The sequence below is a fragment of the Scomber japonicus genome, chromosome 13, assembly GCF_027409825.1.
Source record: "Scomber japonicus isolate fScoJap1 chromosome 13, fScoJap1.pri, whole genome shotgun sequence".
In the NCBI taxonomy this organism is placed as follows: domain Eukaryota; kingdom Metazoa; phylum Chordata; class Actinopteri; order Scombriformes; family Scombridae; genus Scomber; species Scomber japonicus.
In genome coordinates, this window is record NC_070590.1 from 5,128,300 (window position 1) to 5,134,299 (window position 6,000).

Genomic DNA, 6,000 nt, shown 5'->3' on the forward strand with positions numbered 1-6,000 from the left:
AGGGTTCTTGCCATCACTTCTTGTTTTTCCTGAGTGAATTCATGTTCAGTCTGACTCTCTGCTGTAGGGGATCAGGCTAGCACTGATAATGAGCACCCTACCTTGTACTTAGTGTGTGTGTGGGTGTGTGTGTATGTGTGTGTGTATATTCGTATGTGTGTGTGTGTGTATATTCGTATGTGTGCAACTGATCTGCAGGAGGAATTCTTTTTTCATTGCCTTCCTTCACAGGAAGGTCAAATCATTGTCTACCACACCGCAGCGCTCATGGACCTGCTCCTACTCAAAGGGCCTTTCAGTTGAAGGGAGGGCTGTCTAATCATCCTGCCACCCTGATGCAAACCTGAACTTTGAAACTCTATTGTACCTTCCCCTTGGACCCTAACCGCACCCCTCTGGAAAGCACACACACTGTAGTGACATTTCAGGAAAAGGGTGCATAGAGACTATAGCTTGCAACTAGCACGCAAAGGCTCTGAAATACTAGAAATAAGCAAGCAACAGTTTACAAGACCACCATGCAATTATTACTCATAATGCTCGATGTGATATCTGGAGGTCAGAGCAGAAGCAAACACTATGAATTAATTCATTAGAACTCAAAGTTACACATATTTGGTTTAGAGTTGGTTGGTGAAGAGCTAGTTGTATTGATTCAATGCAACTCAAGGTTGAGTGATGTGTGTTTACTTTTAAAATTAAAGTTAATGACACTTGACAATATGTTTCACTCAATACTCAATACTTTAGTGTTCCTTTCATACTAGTACGCCTTCCTTTTCACTCATCTTAACAAGCAAATTTCTTCTAGGGTGCGACAGTTCATTCTTTGTTAGATATTGCTGCTTTGATTAATCCTCCTGTTGTCCTCAGGTCAAGGAAGGAAGGAAGGAAGTACAGGAGGAAGGAGGAAAAGAGGAAAGAAGGAAGGAAGGAAGGAAGGGAGGAAGGAAGGAAGGAAGGAAGGAAGGAAAGGAGGAAGGTTGAAAAGAGGAAGGAATTTAGGAGAGAAGGAAGGGAGGAAGGAAAGGATGAATAAAAAGAGGAAGGAAGGAAGGAAGGAAAGGATGAAGGAAAGGAGGAAGGAAGGAAGGGAGGAAGGAAGGAAGGAAGGAAGGAAGGAAGGAAGGAAGGAAGGAAGGAAAGAAAGAAAGGAGTAAGGAGGGAGGGAGGAAAGGAGGAAGGAAGGAAGGAAGGAAAGGAGGAAGGAGGAAGGAAAGGAGGAAGGGAGGAAGGAAGGAAGGAAAGAAAGAAAGAAAGGAGTAAGGAGGGAGGGAGGAAAGGAGGAAGGAAGGAAGGAAGGAAAGGAGGAAGGAGGGAGGGAGGAAGGAAAGGAGGGAGGGAGGCAGGAAGGAAGGAAAGAAAGGAGTAAGTAGGGAGGGAGGGAGGAAAGGAAGAAGGAAGGAAAGAAGCAAGGAAAGAAGCAAGGAAAGATGGAAGGAGGAAGGAGCAAAGAAAGAGGGTAGGAGGGGAAGAAGGAAGGAAAAATTAAAGAAAGAGGGAAGAAGGAAGGAAAGAAGGAACAGTCAAAAGAGACGGGGTCAATTTGACCCAGGAAAACGACTCAAGGGTTAAATCAAGGTCCTGAGATGCAGTTGAACGTAAGAAGACTTTTTTAAGCTTTTATCATCTTGTTTCTACCTCGGTGATTGCAGGTTTTTTTTCATAGTGTTGGTCTACACATCATTTTTGCTGTCTTGTTTTGTTTATCTGTCTGATTACGAAAAACAGCTGAAATAAAAAATGGCTGTCTGTGCTGATTACACTTTTTCATTGTTGCTTCAAAGCAATCCTCAGATGACTGACTTCATTCTCAACATTTAAAAAAAAACAACTCTTCCTATCATCAAGTCACACTTTGCCCACAACACTGTTTAATTTCTTCATTGCTTTCACACATAATTCAGGCTTCCTCATCTTTTCATTATCTCATGTGAGGAATGTGTGTGCAACTCCTCACGAGCTAAAATACTAAATCCAACAATGTTTACTTTCTAAAGCAGGGGTGTCAAACATGCGGCCCGTGGGCCAGAACCGGCCCGCTGAGGAGTCCAATCCGGCCCACTTTCCTTCCTGTGTTCTTTTCCTTCCTTACTTGTCTCCAGCCATCTTTCTTTCCTTTCCTGTCTCCCCCCCTTCCTTCCTTCCTTCCCTCTTTTCCTCTTTTCTTCCTGCCTTCCTTCCTTCCTATTTTCCTTCCTCCCTTTCTTCCTTCATTCTGACCTTCTTTCTATCTTTCCGTCCTTCCTTCCTTCCATCCTTCCTTCCTTCATTCATTCCTTCCCTCTTTTCTTCTTTTCTTCCCTCCCTCCTTCCTTCCATCTTACCTTCCTCCCTTTCTTCCTTCATTCTGTCCTTCCTTCTATCTGTCCGTCCTTCCTTCCTTCCATCATTCCTTCATTCCTTCCCTCTTTTCTTCCCTCCCTCCTTCCTTCCATCTTTCCTTTGACCCTTTCTTCCTTCATTCCGTCCTTCCTTCCTTCATTCCATCCTTCCTTCCTTCCTTCTGTTCGTCCGTCCTTCCTTCCTTCCTTCCTTTCTTCCCTTTCTTCCACATTTACATTTCAAGGTTATCAATAAATGATCACGTAGGATTTAAACAATAACAAAATACATGACACTACTCCATGCTTCGTATTAATTGCACTATCTTAGTTTCGGACATAATGTTTAATTGTGGCATAGACATATCTTCCTGTTTCCCCCTGTGACTGTTAAATATTTTGATCTGGTGCCTCGCCATTTTTACCATTAGTCTCCCACAAGACAATAAGAATAACAAAGAGAGATTAAATGCAAATGAGGAAGAGTATTTATGAAGAAATGAGATTGTAACAGAGGAAGGGTTTTGTGATTAGACTCTATTAACGTGCAACAACCTCATAAAATGCAGACTCATGAAGCGAGGAGACACGAGGATCACCCTGGAGTGTGTGTGTGTGTGTGTGTGTGTGTGTGTGTGTGTATGTGTCTGTGTGTGTGTGTGTGTGTGTGTGTGTGTGCTGCTGCTGGAGGAGAGCTGGACAAAAGAGCCTTCGTGGATGAATTACTCGACAATTCGACCATCTGGGTGGTGATGGAGAATACAGATGTGATGTGTTTAAAACATACTATTAACCCTCATGTCGTCCTCCCGGGTCAAATTGACCCCGTCTCTTTTGACTGTTCTTTCTTTCCTTCCTTCTTCCCTCATTCTTTAATTTTTTCCTTCCGTCTTCCCCTCCTCCCCTCTTTCTTTGCTCCTTCCTTCCTTCCTTCCTTCCTTCCTCCCTTCCTTCCTTCCTCCTTTCCTCCCTCCCTCCCTACTTCCTCCTTTCTTTCCTTCCTTCCATCCTTCCTTGCTTCCTTCCTTCCTTGCTTCCTCCTTTCCTTCCTTCCTTCCTCCCTCCAGCCCTCCCTCCCTCCCTCCCTACTTACTCCTTTCTTTCCTTCCTTCCTTCCTCCCTCCCTCCTTACTCCTTTCTTTCCTTCCTTCCTCCTTTCCTCCCTCCGTCCTTACTCATTTCCTTCCTTCCTTCCTTCTTTCCTTCTCTCCTAAATTCCTTCCTCTTTTTGTCCTTACTCATTTCCTTCCTTCCTTCCTTCCTTCCTTCTTTCCTTCTCTCCTAAATTCCTTCCTCTTTTTGTCCTTACTCCTTTCCTTCCTTTCCCCCTTCCTTCCTTCCTTCCTCTTTTCCTCCTTCCTCCTGTACTTCCTTCCTTCCTTCCTTCATTGACCCAAGGACAACAGGGAGGGTTAATGAATGGAGCACGCTCAGATACGACCGCCTCGTTAACACATGACCAAAGTTTCACGGTTAGGACACTTAATGACATCTGAACCATATAATGGAAACACTGATCAACAACATTACTGCTCTAATTGCTCCTCTAAAGCATGTCATCAATTGCCACTTCCCCACTGAGCGCCATATGCGTCATTACAGTGTCCATATTGACCGTGCACAATACTCGGAATCACTGCTCTTAAAAAGTAGTTCATTGAAGCAGTTCAAAGGTTTTCGAATTAGCCTGCTGAATACAGTAGTGTGATGAACTTAAGCTTGTTACACCATTGACAACTGAACTGAATGGAACTGTATCCAGAGCATTACCGCCATGTCAACTTCATTAGCCATGCAGCTGTACTTAACTTTTGTGTAATCAGTGTGGCCGCAGCAATTTATTCCCATCATTATCATCCAAAGAGAAGCTCCCCGGAATGCCTTCGCCTTAAAATAAACTCTGCTCGTACTGACGACACATGGAGGAGAAGAGGAATATGTATTCACCATGAAATATATGCTAACTAATTTATGATAGCGCTTAAAACGCATTAAGTGCATATTTCTTAGTCCCTCCACCCCCCTACCGAATCATTCCATACACACTGTCACCCAATAAATTTGTCTGGTTTAAACATGATTATGAACACTGAAAAGGCATAACTCCTACAGTAGGTTATAGAATATGGTGGTGGGACTAACAGTGGATGGCTGCTGGGCATTAGACTAAACGAGTTGGAAGGGAGGAAACGCAGAATAGATGGTTTTTGTCTGAGTGTCTGGTGAGTAAAAATGTGTGCTCTGCAAGTTATCTGCATGGCAAGTGTGAGATATGGAGAAGGGAGAAGGAGTCAGTCTGAATCCCTATATTCAATCTGAAGAGTTTTTTTTTTTCTCTCCCTGACAGATCCCATTTTAATTGGATTCCTCTGTCCAATTCTTTCTGGAATAAATCTTCCTCAAAAGGACACCTGATCTGACGTTTGTCATCGTCAACAAAGGCTATCGATTAAATATTTGATATAGCTCTCGCCTCAGCTTAGAAATACAGAGGTTTCCTGAGGCCTGATTCTATTGTTATGCCAAAGGAAAAATATAGTGGCTGCGTTTTTTTTCTCTTCTATGCCCTTTTCTATATCTGATGATGGTAGCAGTTTCCAGTATGTTCTCAAATCTCTTGAAAATCAGATGGCGAGAGATGCGTTACAAATGAAAAGCATCACCCATATTTGCATTAATCTTAACTCATCTTAATGCAAATGATTCAAGGCCCCTTTTTCCTATAATTGTCATAACAGATCTTACTCATCTGCCTCAGAGCAAGGATACTACACTGTGTCCACTGTATCTCACACAGTGTAAAAGTCCTTCAGAAAGGATAGATGAGAAGAGGCTTTAGCTTTGGGCAAGCTGACATCACACTAATTGATTGTATTGCTTATAAAAAAGAGGGAGATATATATGGTCAGATGGCATAAACAGTCACATTCCCAGTCTCCACAAGATCAGAAACTGATTTAATTGTTAAGTTATTTCTGCCTGTCTGTCAAACACAGAAGGAGAACCACTTCACCATTAATGCAGCAGCTTTTTAAGTTGCTCAGGGCTTCAGAAAATCATGAAAACACAGCAAAAAGGAACACGTCATGTAGAAAAGCCAGAAAATGTGAAAGTGGTAAAGTGTGATCACAAGCTTCCATCTCTCTCTCTCTTTCTCTCTCTCTCTCTCTCTGACCATTATGGACAAATAGACTTAATTTAAATAAAAGCATACCTTATTTTTTGAGTTAACGCCTGTTGTCCTCCTGGGTATAGGAGTGTTAAAATAAAAACAGGGGCGGTGGTTTCAGTATACTCAATAATTCATGTACCTCTTAAAACTGAGAGGACCGACTGTTTTGCCCCATAAACACCAAAAGGAAACAAACTCAACAAATCAAAAACAGACTCTCAGAGCGTGACACTTGCCACTCTCTCTCTCTCTTTCTCTCTGTGTCTCTCTCTCTCTCTCTTTCTCTCTGTGTCTCTCTCTCTCTCTCTTTCTCTCTGTGTGTGTCTCTCTCTCTCTCTCTGGCTCTCTCTCTCTTTCTCTCTCTGGCTCTCTCTCTCTCTCTCTCTCTCTGTGTCTCTCTCTCTCTCTCTCTGGCTCTCTGTCTCTTTCTCTCTGTCTCTCTGTCTCTCTCTCTCTCTCTCTCTCTGTGTTTCTCTCTCTCTCTCTCTCTCTCTGTCTCCGTGT